The 26762-nt window shown below is 35.5% G+C and overlaps 1 protein-coding gene across 5 annotated transcripts in view; it reads left to right on the top strand.

Moving 5' to 3' along the window:
* The window catches only part of LOC149787985 (dystroglycan 1-like), a 215035-nt gene that overhangs the window by 100456 nt on the left and 87817 nt on the right, over positions 1–26762 (top strand). For all 5 annotated transcript variants that reach the window (XM_089974258.1, XM_089974260.1, XM_089974262.1 and 2 more), the window contains exon 2: positions 22505–22549. The gene's annotated coding sequence lies outside the window, so the exon portion shown is untranslated. The remainder of the gene's footprint in view (positions 1–22504; positions 22550–26762) is intronic.

Here is a 26762-nt window from a genome sequence, read left to right as displayed (position 1 = left end):
GTATAATGTATTAATATGGTTCAGTCTTGTTCAGTGCTTCAGTAGACACAAGCGGAGATGATAGGAAGATATAATGAGTTTAATGCTTGAGGCATGAAAAAATATATGAAACCTTCATGTTTGTTGTGAGAAAACTTGTAATCATCATAGAATTCAAGTAAGCTTCTTCAGGTTGGACACCCTTTGATGAAAGTATGTACATTTTTGTTTGTGCTTTAAGTTTTATATTGGTATGCAGGTCAACACAGCAGAACTTGCACATAGATAAAGGGCCATCAAGAGACGGGAAAGTTGTCCATTATGTACCATATATACTCACTTATAGGTCAAGTCAAATTGCAACAAAAACAAAGATCCTGATCTGCCGTTGCATAATGCATTTGCAAATTAGGGTCTTTGTTCTTTGTTCGACTGATTATTCCTAACAAATTGAACAGACCCCAATCTGTTGGCATATTGGGTGACAGCAGATCTGGGTTTGTACAGTTTGCAGTAGGACTCAAAAAGTGTCCTCAATTCAATACACATGGAAAAAGATCCCAGATTTATTATGCCTATATTATATGAACTCCTGATGGAACATTGATATGCAATTTCTGTGTATGTTTCCCAGCTAAGCTATCCTTTTCTTACTGTCATGTTTTCCATGACATTGGCTTCTTAATACCTGCCCTTGAATGGACTTGCCCAATCTCTTTGATACAGGTCAGTAGATAAACTGCTATTCCCACTGCCCTCCTATCAACAACCCTTATATAATTATTTAGATTAGTCCAGGATGGATGGTCAAGTATTGATTATGTAGGAAGTGGACTGACATGGACAGATCACTGGTGGCACAAGTTTTGCAAGTTCAACATTTTCAGATTACAGGGGAGTATACACATGGTTTGCTTGGGAATACCTGTGTACATGTTTGATTGATCAAGGTTTGAAATTAGCCCAAGGCTAGTAAATTTCCTGTTGGACTTATCAGTTTTCATAATTTCACTTGTCCAATGGTTAGTAAAGTTTCATTTGTCTCCAGTCGGCAATTTTGTTTTGTAATGGGGGAAGGACTAGCGAAGATTCAACTGGACTGGTAAATTGTTCAAACTTCTCGTCATTCTGGGCACAAAGAAATTTATCATAAGTTCTAGGACTGTCAGTTGTAAAGGTGTATTAGAGCTTTTCTTGATGAATCTACTGGAGTATTCAATTTCCTCCAGCATCTGCTTTTGTTGTAAATGCTTGCAGTAAGTTTTTATTCTCCTCATCCTCTCCCTTTTCTTTGTATATTTCCTGCTAGAACAGCTGTCCTTAGATCTAGCACAGGTGTCTCTACTTCTATGTTATGGCTCTACCTGTAGTGCAGCAAACTACAGTGAGTGCCCATACATAAGTTCCTACTGTAAAAAATTGGACTTTTATGTGAATAACATTTGAGAGAATTTTGGTCACGTGACATAACCAAGTCAAATTAATACAGCTCTCCCTTGATAACTTGTGCAAACATAGACCGCACCATAATCGAGGCACGAGTTACTGAGGGACCTCCAAAAATTGAAAAATAATTGCTTTGACATCGAGAAGGGGGGGGGGGCAAGGATCGGCGTTAGGGAACTGGGCTGTTTATTGACTGAATCCAAATTTTACAATGACAGCGATAATAATTTTTAATAACGCGCTTTTTCTAATGAAGTTGATGAAGTCGTTTGTTATTCTTTTTAAATAACATTTATTTTCAAAATGTCCAACATATGAAAGATCTTTCCAACTGATTTCAATATCCATCAAGTTTACGCGAAAAAATCTATGTATTATGTCACTGCTTTTTGTTTTCTTGATGGGTCTGGTTCCCGTAGTGGTGTTGAATATTATCTTGCCAAATCGGGAGTCCACAGAGCAGGGAACTAGACTAGCTGTTGATAAACCACCAAACAAGATTCCTGTTTTTCAAAAACATGCGACATTTGATCGTGAGACAATCGTCTATGTTAAAACTCAATTTCTGTATTGTTCAGTTAGTACAGTGTTGATGTCATGATTTCATTGGATGTAATAATGAAACTTTTTATCATTCTTGAGGATATCTCTAAGTGCCAGTTCAAGAATTATCTGAAACTCGCTTGTCCACAGTGGTCTGTATCTGTGAAATAAAGCTCTTTATTTTGCGAAGTATTCATTTCGCTTGGCTGCCTTGTTATATTTGATCACAGTTTTGAAAGAGTCGGTTAATTTTAGGTAGTTTATGTTGCATACACAATAACATTTATAAGTGTTCAGTTCATGAAATGAAGTGAGATCACCCAACATGACTGGGGCCACTAGATTTTAAGTTTGTAGGATTTTCATGCCTTTTAACTTTCGTTTTATTCCACCTCCTTTATTTGATTCAAAAGACATTTAATGTGATAATACAATGGAGGCCAGTATTTAATTCAGTGCAGCAATACAACAAATACTTCCACAAGTCAGTTATCAAAACACGTTGGCACTTAACTAGGTTCTCAGAGAAATGCATGCAGGCATAGCTGTTAGGGTAGATTGATGCATTTTATGTTTAATTACAAGAGGACACATACAAAAATTATTTAATTTGTATTTCTTTATTTTAATACTGCATCTACTCAATGTGATTGACATTTTCATTGATCAAAATTTCCTAAATATCGTTAATTGCAGTGTACTAGGAATGTCGTTTGGAAAGAAAATGTAAAAAAATTGTATGATGTATTTTTAAATTTGATATTTCATAGTGTTGATTAAAATTTCCAGGTCCTATCTACCGTTTTCGACGATAAACTGAGCGATACATCAATGTTTCCGTTACCAATTTTGATCATGATTTGCTTCAACTTCAACAAATAGGGATCAATTGTTTTAAATATTTTCTGGTTTAAAAATGGGATCGACACCTGACCCCACGTTACAAGCGGGTAAGCAAGTTATCGAGGGAGTGGTGTATATAGTTGTTCTTTTTTTGCAGGGAATTCAAAATGTTATTTATAAAATGCATATTTGATTTATACCTGTTGTGATATATAACTTTCAAGCGATTATTTTAATTACTGTATATCCTGGACCATAGTTTTATAAGGTCAGATCGAGTTAAGACTCCATTATGAGTGATTTTTGTTATTCACAAGGCTGAGTGTATCATATGCTAGGGCCGAGTGGTCTAAAGCGCTCTCTGTTACGGATCACTGCCATCTCACCTCTGTCTGCGCCGGTTTGGGTCTCGGATTCAGCCAATATGGGTATGTGAGAAAGCTTGCCAGTAGATTCTCGTGGGTCGGTGGTTCTTTCTGGGGTTTTCCCAGGTTCTTCCTCCACCATTAATACTGGCCACCATGCATATCCTATCATGTGCTGAAAAATGGCGTTAAACCCAACAACAACAACATCATAAGCTAGGATGTTGTCCATCCAAACGAGACCAGTTTTGTTTCTGCACAATTACTCTAGTTTTCCACTATCTACAGTTGCCTCATTTTGTGGATGGGCTTGCACCTTGAGAATGAGAAAGAAGTTAAAAAGGGTTTTGAAAATTTCTTACAAATTGTCGAGGAATGGCTCATTTTGTAGTTTATGTGCAATGTTGATGCACAAATGATCAAATAAATACGCAAGGAATATTCAGATTTGGTGACGTCATAAAAATTCACCCAATAATCAATGTCGGGATCAAAAGCTTATTGGTAAAAGTTACTGAATGAAAGGAAGAAAAATGTTTTTTGGGCAGTAACTGAATTTTCCACGATCTACCAAACTTTGGCGTAAGAAAAAGGTGACTGATTGTCTACCATTTACAGTTATCAAATTTTGTGGAAGGCTGGCACATGAACATCCCTTTTAATCTTGGTGTTGAAGGTCAAGGTTACTGGAATAGGAAACAGAAAAACAAAAGAGTCTGCATAATAATTCAAGTTTGCACTCATTTTTATTTATCTGATATTGTGCAGTTTAAAGTACTGCAGAGCCCTGTTGGTGGTTTTGGATCAAAGGTTATGGTCCTGGTCACTGAAAAAAAGAAAAATACTTTCTGCACAATAACATTAGTTCATTATTACCTGGACCATACTTTGTAATTGACTTGCACTTTCGGTAAGGAAGAAGACTTTCCATTTTGGGGTCAGAGGGTGAAAGTCACTGTGTCAAAAATGGAAAATGTCTTTGGAAAAATGGTTTCTGCACGACAACTTGGGTTCTCTATCATCTACATTGCCAGACTTTGCAGATAGTTTGCACACAAGATAAGGAAGAATGTCAAGGGTCAGGGTCACCATGAATGAAACATGAAATATGATTTCTGCATAATAACATGAATTCTACATCACAGACCTGGACTAGAAAACTGGTTGTTTTTTATTTGGGGGTAAGCAGGAAACTATATATTCTGAGGCAAAAGAAGTCAGAAGTTGAGGTCACTATGAAAGAAGTCTTTTTTGTATATAATAAATTTAGTTACACATAGTGTACCTAGACGAAAGTTTGTGGACAGCTTGCACATAAGGTATGGTAGAGGTCTTTTGATTTTAGGGTCAATGGTCAAGGTCATTGTGGTTTAAAATCCGGATGTTGCAGAATACCCTTTGATCCTAGAGTAAGTTCCTTATCAAACTTTGTGGATGACTTGTATTTTGAGTAATAGAGAAACTGTTGTAGAAGTGTCAGAGCCACAGTCTTGGTACATCTAATAATGGTTTCTGCACATTAATTTAGTGTGTTGAGGGCCTACATAGAGGACTATTAAACACAAGGTAGGCATTTAATGTTTTCTTTGGTCAGAGATGGTGACATGTAGTAGTCTTAGGTGGAGAAGCTCATTGTACATGTACTATTGATGTATGTTGGAAAATAATGGGACCAATAAGAATTGTTCTGGACGTATCACTTTTTCTAAGTTACCTGGCCTAGTCTAGTGGCAGAAAATATTTATACAACCTTGCTTTCTAAGTTTCTCCAACAGAAATTTGATCCACAAATTGCTCAGTGTGCAGTATTTTGATAGGGAACAAATTTTCAATGTTAGGTATGTGTATTAAATTACTTAGGCCCTGCAGAAAGGCATTATATTTCTTGGCAGCAAGGTATCTTTTGATAGGAATGTAAATATGCTTACAAGTATGTCGGGTTTGGATTGCCACAAATTGGTAACTGGTCTAATATAAAAATTTCATCATTTTGCAAAATATTTAATATCATTAGCTTTTATCCTAGATTTTAACTAATTGAAAATGTGTTTAATGTGAATTTAGACCTAATTGCATGCCTTCACTTTCTGTCATTTTGAATAGACTATGTTTGTTCATACATGTACATGTATACACACAGGACAGTTCACATACCATATTCACCATTGTTTAACATGCATCAAAGCACAAAGACTGATGCACTGGAATAATAAGAGGAAGCAGATCTCCTGGTGCATCATGGGACAGCAGATCTGGGTCTGTGTTCAGAGCTCCTTAGCAGACTATAATTAGGTATTTTTCTGTCCGCTTTGGAACTAATTGTATTTTTTCAAGTGTACTTGGCAAATAACGCCCAACACAAACTTGCATACTAGATTGAGTCTTAATTATAAAGTTGTAGATTTTGCCTTTTACTTGTAACTTGCCCCAATATCATAGTTTATATTGCTTAAATGTGCCATCATAACAGCATAAACTGTGCTTATGGCAGGAGGAATTTGCTGGCAACTTGGAATAAATGTGTAAAATTACGATGTTTTGCATAATTTGATGCATTCAGAAGTTTCCTTAACACAAATAAAATGTTATAGTTCTGTATATTTTGCTCAGTTAAATGTGTATTTGACATGTGTCAATACAATAGAAAAGTTCAGGCAGGTAAATGTGCAGCCAGACAGGTAATTTTAGGAGGTCAGACAGGTTTTGTCTGAGAGGGGGTTATGCTGTTTTTTTAATGTTCAAGATTTTTTTTCTCCAGAGATAATCTTGATTAAAGTTAATGGGACTTGTGTATTATCATACAGTATACAGTAGAATATAGATGCCAGCATTCTCTCTCTCTCTCTCTCTCTCTCTCTCTCTCTCTTCAAAATAAATAGGTAAAAAAATTCCTTCCTCTGTTAAGCCATTTGTTAGGTTCATTGAGTTGGGATATTTTTCACTGACAATTCTACTGTATAGTGAAGGAACAATATCTCTGCTCAACCAGTAAATACAAAAACGAAACGAATGGTGGGCTGTAATCTTGTTTAAAATGTTTAAACAGTCTTTTATTTTTATTTTTTTCCCTCCTGCAAATGCAGTTCCGTAAGACTTCTGGTCTAAATGGGTGGCTTTTGCATAATATAACTGATAAATTTTGGGTAATTTATCTGATAAAAGAAGATAATAGATCTTGATTGCCAAAGGCAATTTTTTCATGTCATTGGAAGTGTACATTTTCACTCCACATGCTATCAAAGAAAGGGAAAATTATCCCAGGGGCAGAAAGGTCATAGGCACTTTATATCAGTGGTGTCATCGGGTAAGGTTATGTTTGACACAAGAAAAGACCAGAAAGAAAAGAAAACAAAGAAGCATTGTCTCCCTGTTTATATATATATATATATATATATATATATATATATATATATATATATATATATATATATATATATATATATATATATATATATATATATATATATATATATATACACATATATTTAAGGAACAAGTTTAAGTTTAGGAACTTTGTTAATATTACTGTGGAATCAAATTGTTTTGTAAACTGGCAAACATTTGCAACATAAAAAGGTTGACTTATCACAGAGAGTGGCAGTTATCTTCAGTATGACACGAAGATGGAAGAATTACATTTTGTTACAGTATTTTTTGTTGAGACTTTTTATTACTGGGGCACATGTTGGGAGTTGTAGCTTTATTTACCCTTTTGTTGAGACTTTCATTACTGGGGCACTTGGGAGTTGTAGCTTTGTTTACCATTTAGATTCTTGCTTACTGTTCAAGTAAAAAAAATAAAGAGAAGAAAACAGAACAGTATCATTAAGAATTTTCTTTTAAAAAAACAGTATCCAGATGATTCTTAAAAATCTAGTCTGCATTTGTCAGAAAGAGATTGAATCTTTGTTTTGTTTAAGATATGTACTTAAATTATCACCTCTTAGTTCAATGCATCAATAATTTTCTCATAATGAAAATTGAAAATAGAAAAATTGTTTGAAAGGACTGCAAATTAATGAGCTTTCTGAATAAAACTAAATGTATTTAAGTAGTTGTATTCTGTGCAGTTTGCCATGAAATTTGTTTGGAAGTTGAGTGTGTGTATTCAGTATATATGGTTCATGAAAAAAATGGTCACTTACTGGTCCAAAACCTATGCTCCAATAGAAAAGTAAGGAAAAATCCACTTGCAGATGACTGCAGTTTAAATTAATTCATGTCTCCTACAACATTTTTGAAACGTTCAAAGCTCAAAACTAAATCACCGTCTCAGCAATGCAGACAGACTGATGACACAATTTCACAGCAATTATCGGAGCCTTAGCCCCAGTTAAAATATCTTACATTGGGATTTTTCAGAGCTTGTACAATAGTTTTCATAAATTGCCAAGTGCCTATTTCATATTTTTAAAGTATTCATTACAAAAGAATGTATGACTGAAAAGGGAATAAGCAATAAATACAGAACCACATAAGTGTTTTGTTCTGAGCCAGAGAAAGAATTCGTTTGATATGGCGTAGGAACATAACATCTTGTCCTGACAGCCACGACATATGCCACATCAAACTAATTCTTTCTGTCCACTTGGAACAAAACATGTGATGTGTTGTGATATAATTTGGATTTTTAACGTAGCTTTTAACAATTTTCCATTCATATCGGCACGATGTCTGCAATGTGGCAGTTTATAGTGATGTCTAGCACTGCGGCATCATGCCACAGACATATGGCAGGATCCACCCAGTCACATTATCCTGACACCAGGCCGACCAGTTGTAACACTAACTCTTAATGCTATGCACAAAGCGAGGCACCTGTTAGTACCAATTCAGAACATGTAGTTTTGTATATATATTTATGCTTCTTTAATTTCATGTTTGACATGTCATGTATACTAATGCAGTGTCCAAATGAAATGTTGTGAAACATTCAAGCCAAATCCAACTTTGCAAAATTTCTGGATTAAAGAAACATCATGTTTTATTTATTTGCTTGCATGTTAAATACATGTACAGTATTCCTTTGTAAGGCTGCTAATCATCCTACTACTTTCAGGGGTGCACTTGTTTTGTGTCTGAATTTTAATGTCCACTAATTATTTTCTCATTTTTGAGAAGCATGTTTCATGCTTACTGCATTCAGTCCTTGTCATACCAATAGTGTAGATAGTAAATTGTTGGCTTCCATATCAAAACTGTCTATTTTGTCAATAGGCTGTCGTATGTCAGTACAATATCATGATGTCTTTCACAGTATCAGTTATAGTTTTTGCTTAATCATCCTACTTTAGTTACAGCTTTGATAATGAGCTACTGGAACTTCATTGTGGGGTGGGGGTTTAGACCCTTATCACCTGACATTATTGGCAGCCATATTGGTAGGTGACTTGCAGTTATATTACAACAGATAATTAATGGTGCATATTACAGTAGTTGGAATAAATTCTTTACAGCTCTAGCAAATATTATGAAATATACATACTTAGGAAAGAGCAGAAATCAGGCTTTCTTTCATTATCTATATTAGCAGTTTGTATGTCGATTTTGCCTTTTCGAATCGTGCCTTGTTAAAAACAAAAATTGAAAATAAAAGAAGTAGGAGCCATCTTGCTAATCATGCTGGTAAATGTTGGCTTAAAACTGTCCATTATTTTAGTAACCCTTTTTATGAAAAGATATATTTTATCACTAAATGGACCATTTCTCAAAGGGCAAGTAACCATTGGATAAAGTACTTTGAACTATATCACTTAAATACTGGATGCAGACCAAAATAAATCTCTCATACATCCAAATAACCCCAATGACATGAAACTTTCAGTAGAATCTTCTTTAGGTTCTTCACATGTCTCTGTGTATGGGTTGTCTAATTTTTCATTCACTATCACTACTTCTAAGTGTTGTAGATATTTGTGATTTAGAATTGTGGGATGATTAAATTGGGATTTTGGCAATTAGTTATTCAAAATACTTTCACAAAAAAAATTGTACAAGAAATCATAAAAAGGGTGGTAAATTTTATTTAAAAAGGAAGAGTAGTTCCATCATGTCTGCTGGGGATCATAATGGGTGTTGCTGGAATCTATAATTGCGAGTGGTCACAAACTCTTAGGGGCCCAGGGTGGCTGAGAGGGCAAAGGTGCTGGCCTTTAAGATCACTCACACATCTCACCTCTATGTGAGCTGGAGTCTCAGCTTGATCACCGTAGGTATGTGAGAAAGCTTGCCAGTAAGCTTCCTGTGGGTCATTGGTTCTTCCTGGGTATTTGCCCCAGCATATATACTGGCTGCCATGCATAGCCTCTTGTGTGCTGAAAAATGGCATTAAACACTACAACAACAGCAACATTATTGCATCTGATTGCTAATACATAATTGCAAGTGATCACCAATTCACACCAGTACATAATAGCAAGTGATCCAGTTCATAATGGCAAGTGATCACTAATTCATGACAAGTGATTACAAATTCACAATGGCAAGATCATCAATTCATAATGGCAACTGATCACCAGTTCATGATGGCATGTGATGTCTATTCCACATAAATTTTATCTTAAACTATGTAGATATATACAGTAGGGATATGTAGATTGGAATGCATTGATTTTACTCCTAGATTCTTGCCATGTTGATATGCCAAGCGAATCATTGTGGCATCTACATTGCTGATTGTAATGATGATGTTACTGTTATATATCACAAGACCATTGGTGTGTTCACAATTTATACGTGGTTATAATCTTCACTATCCAAGGCTCATTGATCCACTTCATTTTACATTGACGTTTAGCATATGTGGCTAATCAATCCGTGTTTTAAACTTCGTGCATTGATGACCCATGGCTAGCGAGATGTATGGTTGTACGATTATCTCTGCCCTGTAGAGATTGCACAGAACACCTGTCTGTTTGGACGTCAGACCTAACAGATTTTCAGTTATTTGTCTTAAATATTGCGTCAGCCTTTAATTTTAGCAGCAATATGTTAAAACGCATAAAGTGGAATGTCGGAGGTGTAGACTCTAAACACTACATGCAACTGAGATATTGCGCATGTAGGAAATTTATCATTATCCTCTGTATGATTTATAACTGTATTGATCTACAAATACCAATGGAGAAGATTGGTTGTTTGATGATTTCTTTGATTTCTCTGCTCTGTCACTTTTGCTGGTTGAGGAAGATAGAGACCAGACTGATGCTGTCTGCAGGTTATAAATTCATATTGGTACAATATATACTCTCTTAGAAGTATAAAAAAAAAAAACTGCAAAAACAAAGATCTTGATCTGCTGTTGCATAATATGCCTGCAGATCAGGATCTGTTTTGTTTGTTCATCTGATCACTCTAACATACTGCGCAGACCCAGATCTGCTGGCACATTATACAGCTGCAGATCAGAGTCTCTACAGTTGGACCCATCTTATTAGCACATATGGCATGCTTGTAGTGTTGTAGCTGATAGTGTTGCAGGAAAACAATTCATGTAGAGATTGGGCAGAATTCTTACTTGGTTCTGTTGACTGAATGTAAGTCAACACTGGTCTAAACGATTTTAGCTGAAACAAGTACCATATATACTGACATAGAAGTTCAGTTTAACTGCCAACAACATGGACCCTGATCTGCTGTCACAGAATGGAAGGGCAGATCATGGTATAAGTTCAGTCAGACTTATAAGTGACTAATTCTGGCTATCATCAGTCCAGTGCACTTTCTGAAAGTGAACTATCCTTCTAAAAGAAATAGGCAGGTGCTTCTATAAATGTTTGGTCATCCAAACATGGTGTATCTCACACAATATTTGCAAGGATAAGAACATTTAATTTGTTGAAAAGGAAAAGGGGATGGGGTATCATTAAATATAAGTTCATTTTTAACTTGTGATCAAAATTTTTAAAGCAAGGCAGGGAACATATCAGTAGTGGTACCATACATGATTCACAAAAACAATATTTAGTTGTACCTGAAATATTCTTGGCATCAGTCTTTAAGTGTATCCATAGTCTGAGTGTTGTAGAAGTGTTATTTGGTAATGCTTTGCCAATGATGCAAGATACCATGCACATAAAACTGGAGTATGTAAGTGAATGTTGATACTGCTCAGACACCAGATTTTTTGTATCCAAAACAAGAGATTGCTAGAATACAGATAGCTATTTTGATGGTACTTATTAATTAGGCACCTGAGAAAGGTACATTTCTTTATTGACGTGACTGGAGTGAAACTACTTATTATTGTATGCTTTATTGTAACATTATGTTGAATGTTATTCTAACACCAGTCTGTTGGTGGACTGGTTGTCAAAGATACAGAACAGACTGTTTTGCCATCAGTGGGTTAGTTACCAACCATGGGGGGTGGCATCTGAATTATCTTTTGAATCTAGGAGACACATATATTTTTGCACCTCAAAATAATTGATTTGTTTCAGCTATTTTAACCAATATAATTAGTTGGGTTTTCTTCTAAAAATCAGTAAGAATTGGGGGGGGGGGGCAACAAAATTATGTTAAAAATTCCCAACCCCTAGATAATTTAATGGTCCCCTCTTATCCCTTGTATTGTTGCACATTTAATCATGCTACTGACAGTGTGTTGTTTGGGGGTGATGTGGAACTCTCATTCAGGTTTAAAGATTTGTATTTTACAGCTTGGCAGTAAATTCAAAAATTGAAGATGGAACAGGTTCATGTATTTCTTGTTCCAGAGGTCACAACTCTCCTGGTGAATTCTTAGCATTATTTTGTACAGTATGGTTTCAGTGTCACTGAATTGTTTAATGTTTTATAATGCTGTATCAGTGAAACATAAAGTTTAATGTATATGATTCTTTGGTGTTAAAATCTTTAGGTATAAAATTGAATAGATCCAGATAACAATAATATTAAGTTTACTAGTTTATTACTTTTTTTCTGGACTTAAGTGTGTATGCCATTTGATTTGAGCAGTGATTTTTTAAGGTAGTAGCTTCCCCAGGTTCGGTTGTTCTCCTGAGGGTCTTACATGGTTTTTCTTCTAGAAGATGTATTGGGCACATGTATCATGTACTGAAAATGGTGTTAAAGCCACAAAATCAAACTGTTTGGCTGTTCTATCACTTTTACTGGTAGTCTGGTTGACCATGATTCATACCAGGCAATCAGTAGGTTATTATTTGCATTGTTATGCTCCTAATGGTTTGGCTGATAGTAGTAGAGAGCATGAACAGTTTTGTTAGCACTCTCACCTGGATCTTGTGGCTTGACAGGTAGTTTATTGGTTTCAGGTGGGCTGAATGATTCATGCAGATAACAGGTTGATGCAATTATTCATCTGGTTTCTGTTGAAGTCAAAACTTGTATATATAGAAAGTGAAACAACTTTAGCAGCAGTCCAAGTATATGGTTTCAGTGTTTGTGTTATTGATTCTATTTTTTATATATAAAAAATGTGGCAGTGAGATTTACAATTGTGCACATTTGATTTTCGAGGTTGGGGGGGGCTAGGATTTTTATTCAAACCTAAATATATTTTTTCTTCAAGTTAATTTATTTTTCAAACTCATAATGAATTTAATTGTTTTTTTTTTTCTTTGTTTCTTCTTTTCAACAAATCAGAGCAAGAATATTTGCTATTTGGACTATATCCCCCCCCCCCACTGGGACACCACACCTCACCCCTGGAGAGTAAATGGTCAGCCCCCAAGTGAGTACAGAAGTACTCAATATATGATGATGCATTTTGGCACCTTCAAAAATGACATTTTTTGACAGACTACAGTGATTAGTAACTGCCTGTTGTTTCACCATTCTTTTCATATGCATCAGCATGTATCAATCAAAAGATATTCCGTTTTCATGTTCATGCTGTTGCATAAATGAGAAGCATTGAGGTATATATTGCTTATCACTTGTCTGAATCTATGATGAATCTACCATAATGTTTAATTTTGCTTGGTTTTTAACAGCACTTGCGACACATTATTAGCTATACAATGCAGAAGCATTAGAAACCAAATATATTTACAAAGTGTACATGTGGCTGGCCTGGGTGGGTATATAAATCCAGTGCACTACCATATAAGCTACCACAGTTGCCCTGGGTTTGTAGTTTAGATGTAAATTCAAATGTTGTTGTTGTTGTAGGGTTTGACGCCATTTTTTCAGCACAAGATAGGCTATACATGGCAGCCAGTATAACTGGTGGAGGAAGACCCCGGGAAGAACCACCAACCCATGAGAAGCTACTGGCAGGCTTTTTCACATACCCACATTAACTGAGCCAGAGACTTGAACCCATGCAGATAGAGGTGAAATGGCAGTGATCAATAACGGTGAGCGATTTAGACCACTTGGCCACTCAGGGCCACTCAAATATTGTGGGTTTAATGAAATTTTCAACACACAATTGACTATACATGGCAGCCAGTATAACTGTTGGAGGAAGGAACCAGAAAAACTGTGGTAATAACCACTGATCCACAAAAAGATACTGGTAAGCTTTCTTGCTTATCCACATGGCCAGGCCCGAGGCTCAGTCATATTTGGACGGAGGTGAAATGGCAGTAATTGGTAGAGATGAGCGCTTTAGACCACCCAGACACCTTGAGTATCTAAATTGAAATTGTTATCCCCAATGTAGAATGATGTTTGCTGACACATCAAACTGCAGACAGCATTGATATTCCTACAAGGCATCAGAAGGTCGGGGTCAATGTTATTTGTTCTACTCATAATCACAAATTCATCTGTATTATTTTTCCATAATGTAGCATCAGATCAGGATCAGTACTGTTCTCCTGATCATTTCGAATAATCAGCATTAACCGTGATTTATAGCCACATAATCCACAGGATCATGGCAAACATTATCTCATCATTCTAAATAACCCAGATTTTTTGTCCCATAATGCACATGCAGATCATGGTTAACATCATCTGATCTACTCATTGTAAATAAACAGCATTAGCATTTAGTTGTCCCATAATATTCAAATAAACAGGATCAACATAGATTTATAGCCACATCATGTACCAGCAGACCAGAGTCAACACTATTTGGGTTGGTTTTTTTGTTGTTGTTATTGTAAATAAATAGCACTGACCCACATTTATGATCCCATAATGAACTACATGTAGCAAATCACAGTCAACAGTGTTTAGGCATGTAATGATGTGTGTGTAGGTTCAACTGCCAAACTTTCTACATTAAAAACACAAACTTTATTCCAGCTTTTGGAATAGTCAAAATTCAATGTAGGAAATGTTTTAAATATTCTGTAATCCCAAAATGACCACCATGGTTATCAAAACATCCTAAAATAATATTATAATATTTGACCATTGCAAATTCAAATAGTCCTCAGCAGATCTCATTTTTCAGAGTAAATTCAATTGAATCCTAACAAGCTGTATATCGATGTATTCAGACAGTTTGAAAGACAGACAAAGTTTGAGCTGCCATTGCAACACCCATTGGCACCATCTTGAGCAGGTTACCAAATGAAGCCTCAGTTGTCTCTGCATAAATTATAGCCATAATCAAAGCTTTGAACTCACTGAGTAAGTGTAAAACCTTTTTTAAAAAAAATAATAATTTTACATCATCTCTTTGGATTCTGTTTCCACGTTGAAAGCCCAGCATAATCTGAAATCTGACAACCTATTAATATCCCAGAAATTACAGAAGCATGATGTTCTGGTATGATCTGGGAGACATAACTCAAAGTATTGGCTGCTGATCCACATTGGCATACAAGAGTAATGAAGGAAAAGATAAAGCAGCCAAAGCTACCCTGCAGTCACACATTTCAAATTGGAAGATTCCTTGTACAACCTTAAAAATATTGTACAAAAATACTGCATATCGATCATACTTGGCAAAATATCAGCAGTGTAACCTCCACAAGCAAACTTGACAATGACATACAATTGGAGATTGTCATACCTCGTATAGAACAAATGAGAGATGAGATGCTACGGTTCCAGTCACATATTAAACATGAAATGAGAAGCTTGAATGGATTGTGTAGCCTTGCCAGTGTTCATTGACAGTGGATAACATTCTTGTCAAGTGTGTCAGTTTGCACCCATTGAGACAGACATATTTTGATGTTCATGGTTTGAAGAAAGTATATGAAGATGTACCATGCAAAATAATCTTGCACGTTTTAAGGGAATACGGTTTATATAACAGATTTTAATCATATTTGAATGATTATGCCTGTGTTAACTTTATGTTATTTTATATACATTTTACAGATTTTAACGTATTTATGCTTTATATTTTATCTATATTTGTTGATATATTTATAAAAAAAATTGTAATTCAGTTTTACAATTTTTCAGACATAAGTTTGTTTGGCACTACATAGCCATTTTTGTGCCAAGGTGCCATAAAACACTACTCCATACATGATGGTACATTTATTTGGAAGGCTTTATCTTCATAAAAGTTTGTGTAATTTCAATTTTTACATTTTTCAAACTTAATTTTGCTTGGCACTACATAGCCACTTTTGTGCCAAGGTGCCATAAAACACTGCTCCATACATGTCTACTTCCTCATCATTCCAGATAAACTGGATTGATCCAGATGTGTTGTTCCTTAATGCAGCAGCAGATTAGGGTCAACATGATTTGGAGCATTGGCCTAGATCTACCAGACACAGACACACACACACACACAAACACTGTATATCATTTGAGAAATACTCTAGTAGAAGGGGTATCACTCTTCTCTCGTGAAACTGATAAAGTAAGATTCGCAATCTAAATTTTACAGAACTTTAAGATATAATTACGTTGATATATATAATAGAGACTTGATTGCTTGATATAAATAATACATACCAAGTTGTAGTATACTTGCTTACAAGTCGAGTCCAACTGCAAGCAATATATACTCTGTCCTGCCATTGCATAATGCAGACATATCAGAGTATGTTGTTTGTTCTACTGATTACTCCTAACAAACTGTATAGACCCAGACCATTCATTGCATTATGTGATGACATCTGGGTCTGTGCAGTTTGCAGTTGGATATGACTTATAAGCAAGTAAATACAGGAAATGAAAGATCTAAACAATTTTGATTACAGACTTTTCAGCAAGTTAAATTCCATGACCTTTGAAAATGTCAAATTTGTGTGATTGTGGCATTTGGTGCAGGCAGTACATTGGGGAATATGCAGTTGTGCAATTGCTGTAATTTACATTTGAGACTGTATCCAGCTTATATTGATGGTAAAAATGGAGTTTATTCCACAGTAATTGTAAGCAGTTAATTGCCCAGTCTGTTTTCCTTGCCTCAACTATGGTAGTACACCCCTGCAAAGAGAGGGGGAGTAGAATAGGCCAGCGCACCCTCCAGTATTTTGTAAGAGGTCAATAATGCAATCTTTTTACATGAAGGGGAACAATTCCAGTTTGAACTAATTCTTCAGCAAGGATAATGCATGAAATTTCAAATTTGTATATGCCCATCATAATCTTGGCTTGTTATGCTGCAGTTTTGTCTGTCCATCCTTTGGTTAGCATTTACTTGTCTGACCCGTAGAATTGTACCAGAGAAATATGTATGAAACTTTGCCAAAGTGTATCAGATAATTAGATGGTTTCTCACATGTCACACAGTTTGCTATATCAAAAGGTCATGGTCATCACAAGGAAAAACAATTCTGTTTCATTATATACATGTTTAGGATGTAACTTTTGAAACACTGGAGATGTTTCAATTAGGTTTTTTTAATTATAGATATCATGATTACACATTGTATCACATTATATATATATATATATATATATATATATATATATATATATATATATATATATATATATGTTCTATTCTTGGATGTGAGATTGTAGGGCTCACACCAGTTTCTCAAACATTCTTCCAAAAAACAAGTCACATGAGCACAAAACACAATTTATATTTTCAGTCCTTACCGTTTTTTTTTTTTTAATTAAACCCGTCCTATATTTGAAAAATTCCCTTTCCCTTTCTTTTCAACGGGGGGGTGGGTGGGTCACTTTTCAGATCTACAATAAAGCCATGCCTTATATCTCAAGGTCAAGGTCACAGCCAGGGACACTGTAATTCATTGACTTGTATCTTTATCCAGAGTACATGTATTACCTTTGAACCACTGAAAATATTTTAATGAAGGTATAGCCAGTTTTTTCTCTTGACTTTGCGCTATCTTGCATATTCAGTGACTCAAGGTCAAGATCACAATAATATATCGGTCATGGTGACAAGATAAATCGGCAATCTTTATCTACATGCAGTGGCAACATTTGACTAGTTAAATATGCCATGGGTCAATATGGAATGCACTGCATTGATGACCCATAGCTTGCAGAAATGAATAGGGATATAAGATGTCTCCTATACAGGCTGCACAGAACAACTGGTCATATGTTGTGGTAAATGACATGTAAATAAATTCGGATAACAGCCATGCTAGTTTTCAGTTATTTGTCTCGTATATTTGCATAAGCCTTTAATTTTAACAGCATTATATTTGTTAAAAAGCATGAAGTGGAATGTCACAGCTATAGACTGTAAACACTACATGCAAATGAGATGTGTGCATGTAAGAAATTTGGTATTATCTCCTGTGTGATTTATAACTATGCATTCATTGATCCACTGATACCAATGGAGAGGATTAGTTGTTTGATTTCTTTGATTTCTCTGCACTGTCACTTTTATTGGTTGACTGGTGAAGGGAGATACAGATCAGACTGAGCTGCTGTCTATAGGTTATAATTCATGTTCTTTCACTGACTAAGGGAAATGCAGACCAGACTGAGTTGCTGTCTGTAGGTTATAATTCATATTGGTATGCTTGTGGTGAATGTAATAGCTGATATCTGTGTTGGGTGAAAATACACATGCATGTAGAGGTTTGGTTGGTAGAACTATTACTTATTTCTTATGATGGGGCATTTTTAAGTCAAAATTGTGTAACAAGTTTAAGCATGAAACAGTGCCATCTTTATTCATATAAAAGTTAAGTTCAGCTACAAACATGCACCCTGATCTGATACCGCATACTGCACTTGCAGATCAAGGTTTATGTTGATTGTTCTACAGATAGTCCTAGCATATTGCAGGATCCAGATATGCTGGTATGTTATGTGATGGCAGGTCTGGGTTTTTGCAGCTTGAAGTTTGAGTTTAGTTGTAAATGACTATACAGGGTACTTACAATTGCCATTTGCTTTATGTTAGCTTTACATACAATCTGCATTAGTTTTCTATAAGCTTTCTAGTAGGAAAGGTATTTTTATGTCCCTGCTGTGATAGTAGGACAAGACATTGTTTTGCTTCTTTTTCTCTTTGTCCAGGCTGTCATATTTTTTTTATAGCACGTTACACATATTTTGATGAGATTTTACTGGGGTGGGGGGTCTATGGCTTGTACAACAGTCACCTGTAGCTCAATGGTCAAGGTCATTAATAGGCAAAAAGGTTGTTGTTGTTGTTGTTGTGGGGTTTAACGCCATTTTTCAGCACACGATAGGCTATGTATGGCGGCCAGTATTAATGGTGGAGGAAGAACCCGGGAAACCCCCGGGAAGAACCACCGACCCACGAGAAGCTACTGGCAAGCTTTCTCACATACCCACATTGGCCGGGCAAAAAGGTAATGAGACAAATGTTCCATGTTCCATTAACAGTACTCTTGTTTCTTTTTCCAGTGTAAAAATTTAATATACCGGAACAAAAATGACTTTTTGTTGTCTGGACTAGTTGGGCTTTGGAATTGGTGTGCCCAGGGGATGTGTCTTATCATGATGTTCCAGCTGAGACCTTTGACTTAGTTTTTGTAGGAAACTTTTGACTTGGTGTTTTAATTCTTTCTACCCCTATCTTTTGTTAGTTTCTGCAGTGGCTCAGTTTAGCTTGCTGGACTCTGACTGAAATGGTGGGAGTTCAGATCCTGTCATGAGATCAGACTGGGTCAGCTACCATGGTGTATCCTTGGCCAGGGATATTTCCAATTGATGTAGCACTAAATAATCTGTTTTGATTGATGTGCTGTAAAATACCAAATAAACCAAACAATATATTTAATTGGAGAGCTTTTGCAACATCAATACTTTTCTCTCCCATCTCCATTTTTTTTCTGTTTGCAGGGTTTCTCTTTTTGTTGATTTCACCATATTTGCTAACTTTGCTCAGCACTGTAGATAACAGTTAAATAGAACCTGCTGTAGTTCTAATCTGCCAAATCATTGAACAAATAGAAATATGTCTTTTCAAGTGGCAAAAACATCAACATAAGTGCAGTGAATAACATTCAGAATAACATTTTCAGTAGCACAAAATGTAAACCAATTACTTTTGCCTTTTTACTACTTGCAGCAGGGTTATATTGATTTGGTTCTGTCTGTATGTCCCAAGTCCAAGCTTGTTAGCAAGACTGCACAAAAGCAAAGAAGACAAATTAAAGCTAGCTTCCACACTTGTTTGCATCTGTTACAAAAAGATCTGAGTAGATTTTCAAACCATTATATCAGATCTCTTTTTTACATATTCATTAATTTGATGGATTTAAATTTTGTGGCAAAAATCTTGTTAAACATACAAAGCTTTTTTTGTAATTAAAGTTTCAGATAAGAAACTGATGTTTCACAAGGATCAGTTCTTTGACCATTACTCTTTCTGCTGTACATCAATGATTCACCATATCACATTGAGCTTTTCACCACAATCCTTCGCAGATTACAGGACATTATGTAACATTAGATCTACAGGCCATGAGTTTAGCACTATATGAAATAAAGATTTGGTAAAATAAATAACTCGTGTGATCACAATGGTATGAAGATAAATGCAGCCAAATCAAAAGCCATGATCATAGGTAGTCAAGCAAGAGTAAAAGCTGAGAAAAATTATTTCAAAGTAATTATAAAAGGAATGTATATACAACAGTCTGAAAATGAAAAACTGCTTGGCATTATGATAGACCTTATGTTGTGCTGGAAAATACAAGTTGAAGAAGTCATTAAAAAAGTTTGTCACTGCTTTATCTTAAGAACAGAAAAGGATATTTTACATTGCATATTTCATCATTTATCATGCCACACCTAGAATAGTGTTGTTCTGTCAGGGGCAATAGTGGTACAGAAAATAGGAAAGATTGCTGAAATTTCATGAAAGAGCAGTTGGAGTTATTCTTGATGTTGATCAGCAAATCTTTCTGAAACCCTAACATGGCTTCCATTTCCACAGAGAACTTAGTTTCAAGAGGGTTTACATCTATAAACCCTTACATGGTTTGGCTCCTGATTATCTTAATTGAAACTTTAAATTTATTAGAAATATACACGTGTATGACCTAAGATGCATTTCAAACAACAAGTCATATTTACCTAAACCAAATTCAGTTTTATTAGAACAGTTCTGCTTTTTCTGGATCCTAACTATGGAATTCCATACTACCTTATATAAAGTCAGGTGACTTGTGCCAAGCTTTCAAAGAGCTTCTTAATCACAGAGAGAGAGAGAGAGAGAGAGAGAGAGTGATATTTGGATTTTTTAATGTACCTTTAACAAGTTTTCATTCATGTCACTTTGATGTCTGCAGTGTGGCAGTTTATAGTGATGTCTAGCACTGGGGCATCATGCCACAGACATGTAGCATGATGTCCCACCAGTCACATTATCCTGACACCAGGCCGACCAGTCCTAACACTAACCTCTTAATGCTGAGCGAAAAGCGAAGCAGCTGTTAGTACCATTTTTGTAAGTCTTTGGCATGACTTGGCCAGGGTTCAAACCCATGACCTCCACATCCAAGATGAATGCTCTAACCACTAGGCTACCAGAGTGATTGCTTCTTAATCACATATACAGAAACAATTATTTGTATGATTGTGTTTAATTCAGTACAATTACCATTTACAACATTGTTATCATGTACTCATCTATAATGTTTTACACATGTTCACTACTACTATTTTATTTATAAGAACCCTCTATGTACTCATCCTTAAAGTCATGTACTTTATTATAGCAGTAGATCATTTGTGGAGTTTTTAACAGCACATCTGTTGTGGATGTGTGTGTGTGTGTGTGTGTGTGTGTATATATATATATATAATTGTAGAAGGCCACATGGTGGATTGGTCAGTTGACCAATGAGCTTCTTCTTCGAGTAAACTATTTGTTGTTGTTATTATTGTTAATATTATTATTATTATTGCAAGGTTAATGATAAGCCTGCCTCCATCTTTTTTCTCCCAGATTTTCAAATAATTACTTGAGATATATTTGTCTTGTGTGGCAGCAGATCAGGGTCTATATTGTTTGGTCTTCTAATTAGTCATGACAAACTGCACAGACCCAGACCTGCTAGTGCATGAAGAAATTGATCTATACAGTTTGCATTTGATCTGAGTGAATATAAATCGTACTTGTGGTATTGTACAATGTCTGTTTTCAATTCTTTTGTATCCATTTTGTTTGGTATTATTGTACAAGGTTGTGTAACCTACATTTGGCAAGTTGTATTGACTGTTCAGGTCCTTTTATACATGTGTTTGTAAAACAATTTCACAAAAAATATTTCCCTTTACATGCTTAGCTGTTATTTATTTAATATTGTTAATCAGATCATATTAAATTAGGCTTGTGTTCCTAATGTTTCTGTATACAGTTATCGTATATTTACAACTGGCTGCATACTCTAGGATTTTTTAGTTGCAGCGTAATTTTTGTTTTACAAATAAAGTTAAAATGGTGTGACTGCATTAGGACAGAAAAGCATTATTTCTGTAAAGCATTCTCTGCTGTGGATTTTTAAGAAATAAAGAGATTGCAAAAACATTGAAGTGTTGTACTGTATATATTCACTTATAAGTCAAGTCAAACAGCACACAACAAAGATCCTGATCTGCCACAGCATAATGTGCCTGCAGATCAATGTATATTTGTTTGTTCTACTGATTACCCCAAACAAACTGCAGAGACCCAGATATGCCGGTCCATTATACAATGGCAGATAAGGGTCTGTGTAGTTTGCAGGTGGACTTAAGCAAGCATATATGGTATTAAAGAAACAATGGAAAAGGACAAGCAAGTAATAAATGTTTGAAAAACCTCCATTTTCTTTTCCCAGTGTTCCTTTACTGTTTCTTTTGTACCCAAGTCTTTCCTGAATGCATGTAATAAATCTAATCAAGACATAGGTTAGTGCTTTGGACACTTGGGGGCAAAAGGTCATCTCAATTTGGGATGGGACCTCTTGAAATATTTATGACAGTACCAGATGCCCAGAGGATGAACCAACACTCATTATGTTTGTTCTTTTTTTCTTTTACAGTCATAGAAGAGGACTGACTTGTTTCCCCTGTTGAATCTCCTTTAGGTACGTAAAGCTTTCTCTTTTTTGACTGAAGCTTTGATATACAGGAATATGTTGATGTTTGCTATATTTGCTGAAGATTCACGTGGACAACTCTGGAAAGAACATTAATTTGGGCAAAACTTTGTGGTGTCAACAAGACATTTTTTAGAATTGTGCAGTTTTTTCTACAGTGAAGGAAAAGCTAAATTTCATTTGATGTTTGCCAACAATTGAAATATTACAACAATTTAAATCCAGTGTCTCCATATTGCTCTTCCATTGTCAGACAAATCTTGCACTTATTTGTTGGAGTTTTAATGATGCCCCAGTGCTAGACATCACTATAAACTGCCACATTGCAGATATCATAGCAAAATGACTGGAAAATTGTTAAAGCTACATTAAAAATTCAAATCACACACACACACACACACACACACACACACACAGTGATAAGCAGCTGCGTCTTGGAAAAGAAGTACCGACATAATATGCTCGCTTATAGGTCATGTCAAAATGCAGAGACCCAGATTTGCCTTCACATGAGTATTGATATTCGGGTCTGTGCACATTGGTAGGAATAATGGGTAGAGCAAACATCATCAACCTGATCTGTGAGTGCCTTTATAACAACAAATCAGAGTATATGTATGTTGTTTGTGTTTGGACTTGTACGCATGTTATATACAACAAAAAAAGGCAAGTGTTTGCATGGCCATTTATTTCAAAAGTCATTTGTTGGTAGTTTTAGAAGGTGGCTGTTTATTTCAGAGTCATTTGTAGGGAGTTTACAAGGTGGCTGTTTACTTCAAAATTCATTTGTAGGGAGTTTACAAGGTGGCTGTTTATTTCAAAATTCATTTGTAGGGAGTTTACAAGGTGGCTGTTTACTTCAAAATTCATTTGTAGGGAGTTTACAAGGTGGCTGTTTATTTCAAAATTCATTTGTAGGGAGTTTACAAGGTGGCTGTTTACTTCAAAATTCATTTGTAGGGAGTTTACAAGGAGGCTGTTTACTTCAAAATTCATTTGTAGGGAGTTTACAAGGAGGCTGTTTACTTCAAAATTCATTTGTAGGGAGTTTACAAGGTGGCTGTTTATTTCAAAATTCATTTGTAGGGAGTTTACAAGGTGGCTGTTTATTTCAAAAGTCATTTGTAGGGAGTTTACAAGGTGGCTGTTTATTTCAAAATTCATTTGTAGGGAGTTTACAAGGTGGCTGTTTATTTCAAAAGTCATTTGTTGGGAGTTTTAGAAGGTGGCTGTTTATTTCAAAGTCATTTGTTGGGAGTTTTAGAAAGTGGCTGTGTATTTCAAAGTCATTTGTTGGGAGTTTTAGAAGGTGGCTGTTTATTTCAAAAGTCATTTGTTGGGAGTTTTAGAAGGTGGCTGTGTATTTCAAAGTCATTTGTTGGGAGTTTTAGAAAGTGGCTGTTTATTTCAAAAGACATTTGTTGGGAGTTTTAGAAGGTAGCTGTTTATTTCAAAGTCATTTGTTGGGAGTTTTAGAAGGTGGTTGATGACTGCTTAAATACTTTTGCCAGGTTCTGTGGTATTTTAAGATTGTGAACTTCCAAGTCGATGTGTATTTTACTTTATTTTATTTATAAAAAAAACTGCAGTGAACTGTGTATACCCACTTATAAGTGGAGTCCAACTGCAAATTACACAAACCAAAGAGCTGGGTCTGTGCAGTTTGTTAGGAGTAATCAGTAGAAGAAACAACATAGACACTGATCTGCCAGCACACTATGCATTGTCAGATTAGAGTCTCTGTTTTCTTCGAGTTGGAGTTAACTTTTAAGCGAGTATTTATGGTAATCAAATCTTATTTATATAAATAGGAGATTTTTCTCTTTCCCCATGGTTTAGGGAATGTAAGCATACATCATTTAAAATTACATTTATGTGGCACGGGTACATCCATTTTAAGGCCACCTTTACAGAAGCACAAACTTTATGTGAATATGTGAACAAATTTGTCAGTGGTGGGAGAAAAAAAAGACACTTGTTTCACATGGGGGGGGGTATCTATTTCAGAATCCACTTCATATTTCCTCAAGTGGATGGCATATTTTACATTGGTATTAAACATGGTTTATTGATGTGAAATATACGCATTAATTTTTACAGTACATCAGCAGATTTATGTGAAATGTTTTCCTGATACTGTTGTTGTTGTTGTGGGGTTTAACGCCATTTTTCAGCACACAATATGCTATACATGGCGGCCAGTATTAATGGTGGAGGAAGAACCCTGGAAAAACCCTGGAAAGAACCTGTCACTGACCCATGAGAAACTACTGGCAAGCTTTTTCACATACCCACATTATCCAGATCTGAGACTCGAACCCATGCAGACAGACGTGAGGTGGCAGTGATCCGTAACAGAGAGCGCTTTACACCACTCGTGCACTTTTGGCCCCCTGAGACTTATGAACATTTGTTTTAGTTAGTTGATAAGTTGCTGGGTGGAACCATTGAGATTCATTTAAAATACATACTCAGAGTGTGTGTTTAAATCAGAAACATGCAACATCAAAACCAGATTATTTTATAAATCATTACATTTTAATGGAAAAGCAACACATGTGATGATCTTCTAGAAAAAGGATTGTTTACACTAAGGCAACTTTTTGATCTGCATCAGAAAAAGTGCTTTCATTTATAAACATAAATGATAAGAAAAAAGACAGTCAATAAATAGTGAATATTACCCCAAGTTCTGCAAAAGTGGCATGTGTGGGTGGGGGTGGGTATAGGATATGTTTTCAAGAAATCTATTTAGAAACTTAATAACAGATAATAGCTCTGCTTTGATAAATGTCTGACTTTTATCTGTAAAGGTTCCATGGTATGATGCCCAGTGAAGTCACATGTAAAACTTAGTTGTGGCCCATTTCATATTTGATAGCTATTTCTGGTTGTGCATATTTGGTCCATGCTAAAAATAACTCTTCACCATCTCTGCCCATACCTGTTAAAATAAAAGTAGATACAATCATAAATCTAAAATAAGTTTAATGAAAGCAACATTGAACAAGTATGGAATAATCACAAGGCTGGTATGTCAAGTCTTTTGTGGGTGGGGGTGGGTATAGGATATGTTTTCAAGAAATCTATTTAGAAACTTAATAACAGATAATAGCTCTGCTTTGATAAATGTCTGACTTTTATCTGTAAAGGTTCCATGGTATGATGCCCAGTGAAGTCACATGTAAAACTTAGTTGTGGCCCATTTCATATTTGATAGCTATTTCTGGTTGTGCATATTTGGTCCATGCTAAAAATAACTCTTCACCATCTCTGCCCATACCTGTTAAAATAAAAGTAGATACAATCATAAATCTAAAATAAGTTTAATGAAAGCAACATTGAACAAGTATGGAATAATCACAAGGCTGGTATGTCAAGTCTTTTGAATGCGCTTGTTTGTAGAGTCCTTGACTTTTAACATAATACTGATTATTGTAGTTACTACTCAGACTTGAGTTACCTGCCGTTGTTGTTAACTCTAAACATTGTATGCTATATGGTTGAACCTGTTTTTGGTATTATACATATTCCAGAGTTGAACCCAACATTTGATGGACTTTATAAACATACATGAATTTGCTGTTTTGTGACATACATTCCTTTATAAAAACAAACTGTTGATCCGTACTTAGGTCCAGTCAGGTGGTATCAGCAAACCATAAGTTTATCCCTATGATGAATTTGATATGGATTTCTGCACTGATCCCTGCCCCCCACCCCACCCCCAAAAAAAACACAACATTTATACAGTATTCCTGTAACTGATAATGATATTACCACATTTACATTGTAGTAAATCCACTCCTCAGTTTGGCAAAGACATTCACTGTTTTCATTTCCCATCCACTTCTTGACTGCTGGCATTGGATCAAAGTCTTTCATATCAACACTACAGTTTATTTTCACAAGTTTGTTACTGCACTAGGCCTGTACTGCAGCTTTGATAAATTCAGGTGCAAAAAATCAGCACTCTGATATTGAAGTAAATGTGAAAATGGCTATCAAACGGTACTCTGATATTGAAGTACATGTACCTGTGAAAATGTCTAACAAATGGCACTCTGATATTGAAGTACCTGTGAAAATGTCTATCAGTTGGTACTCTGATATTGAAGTACCTGTGAAAATGTCTATCAAAGGGTACTCTGGTGTTGAAGTACCTGTGAAAATGTCTATCAAAGGGTACTCTGATATTAAA

Source organism: Sinohyriopsis cumingii, chromosome 11, assembly GCF_028554795.1.
Source record: "Sinohyriopsis cumingii isolate HCF-2022 chromosome 11, ASM2855479v2, whole genome shotgun sequence".
In the NCBI taxonomy this organism is placed as follows: Eukaryota; Metazoa; Mollusca; class Bivalvia; order Unionida; family Unionidae; genus Sinohyriopsis; species Sinohyriopsis cumingii.
This window is presented reverse-complemented; position numbering and strand designations above follow the sequence as displayed.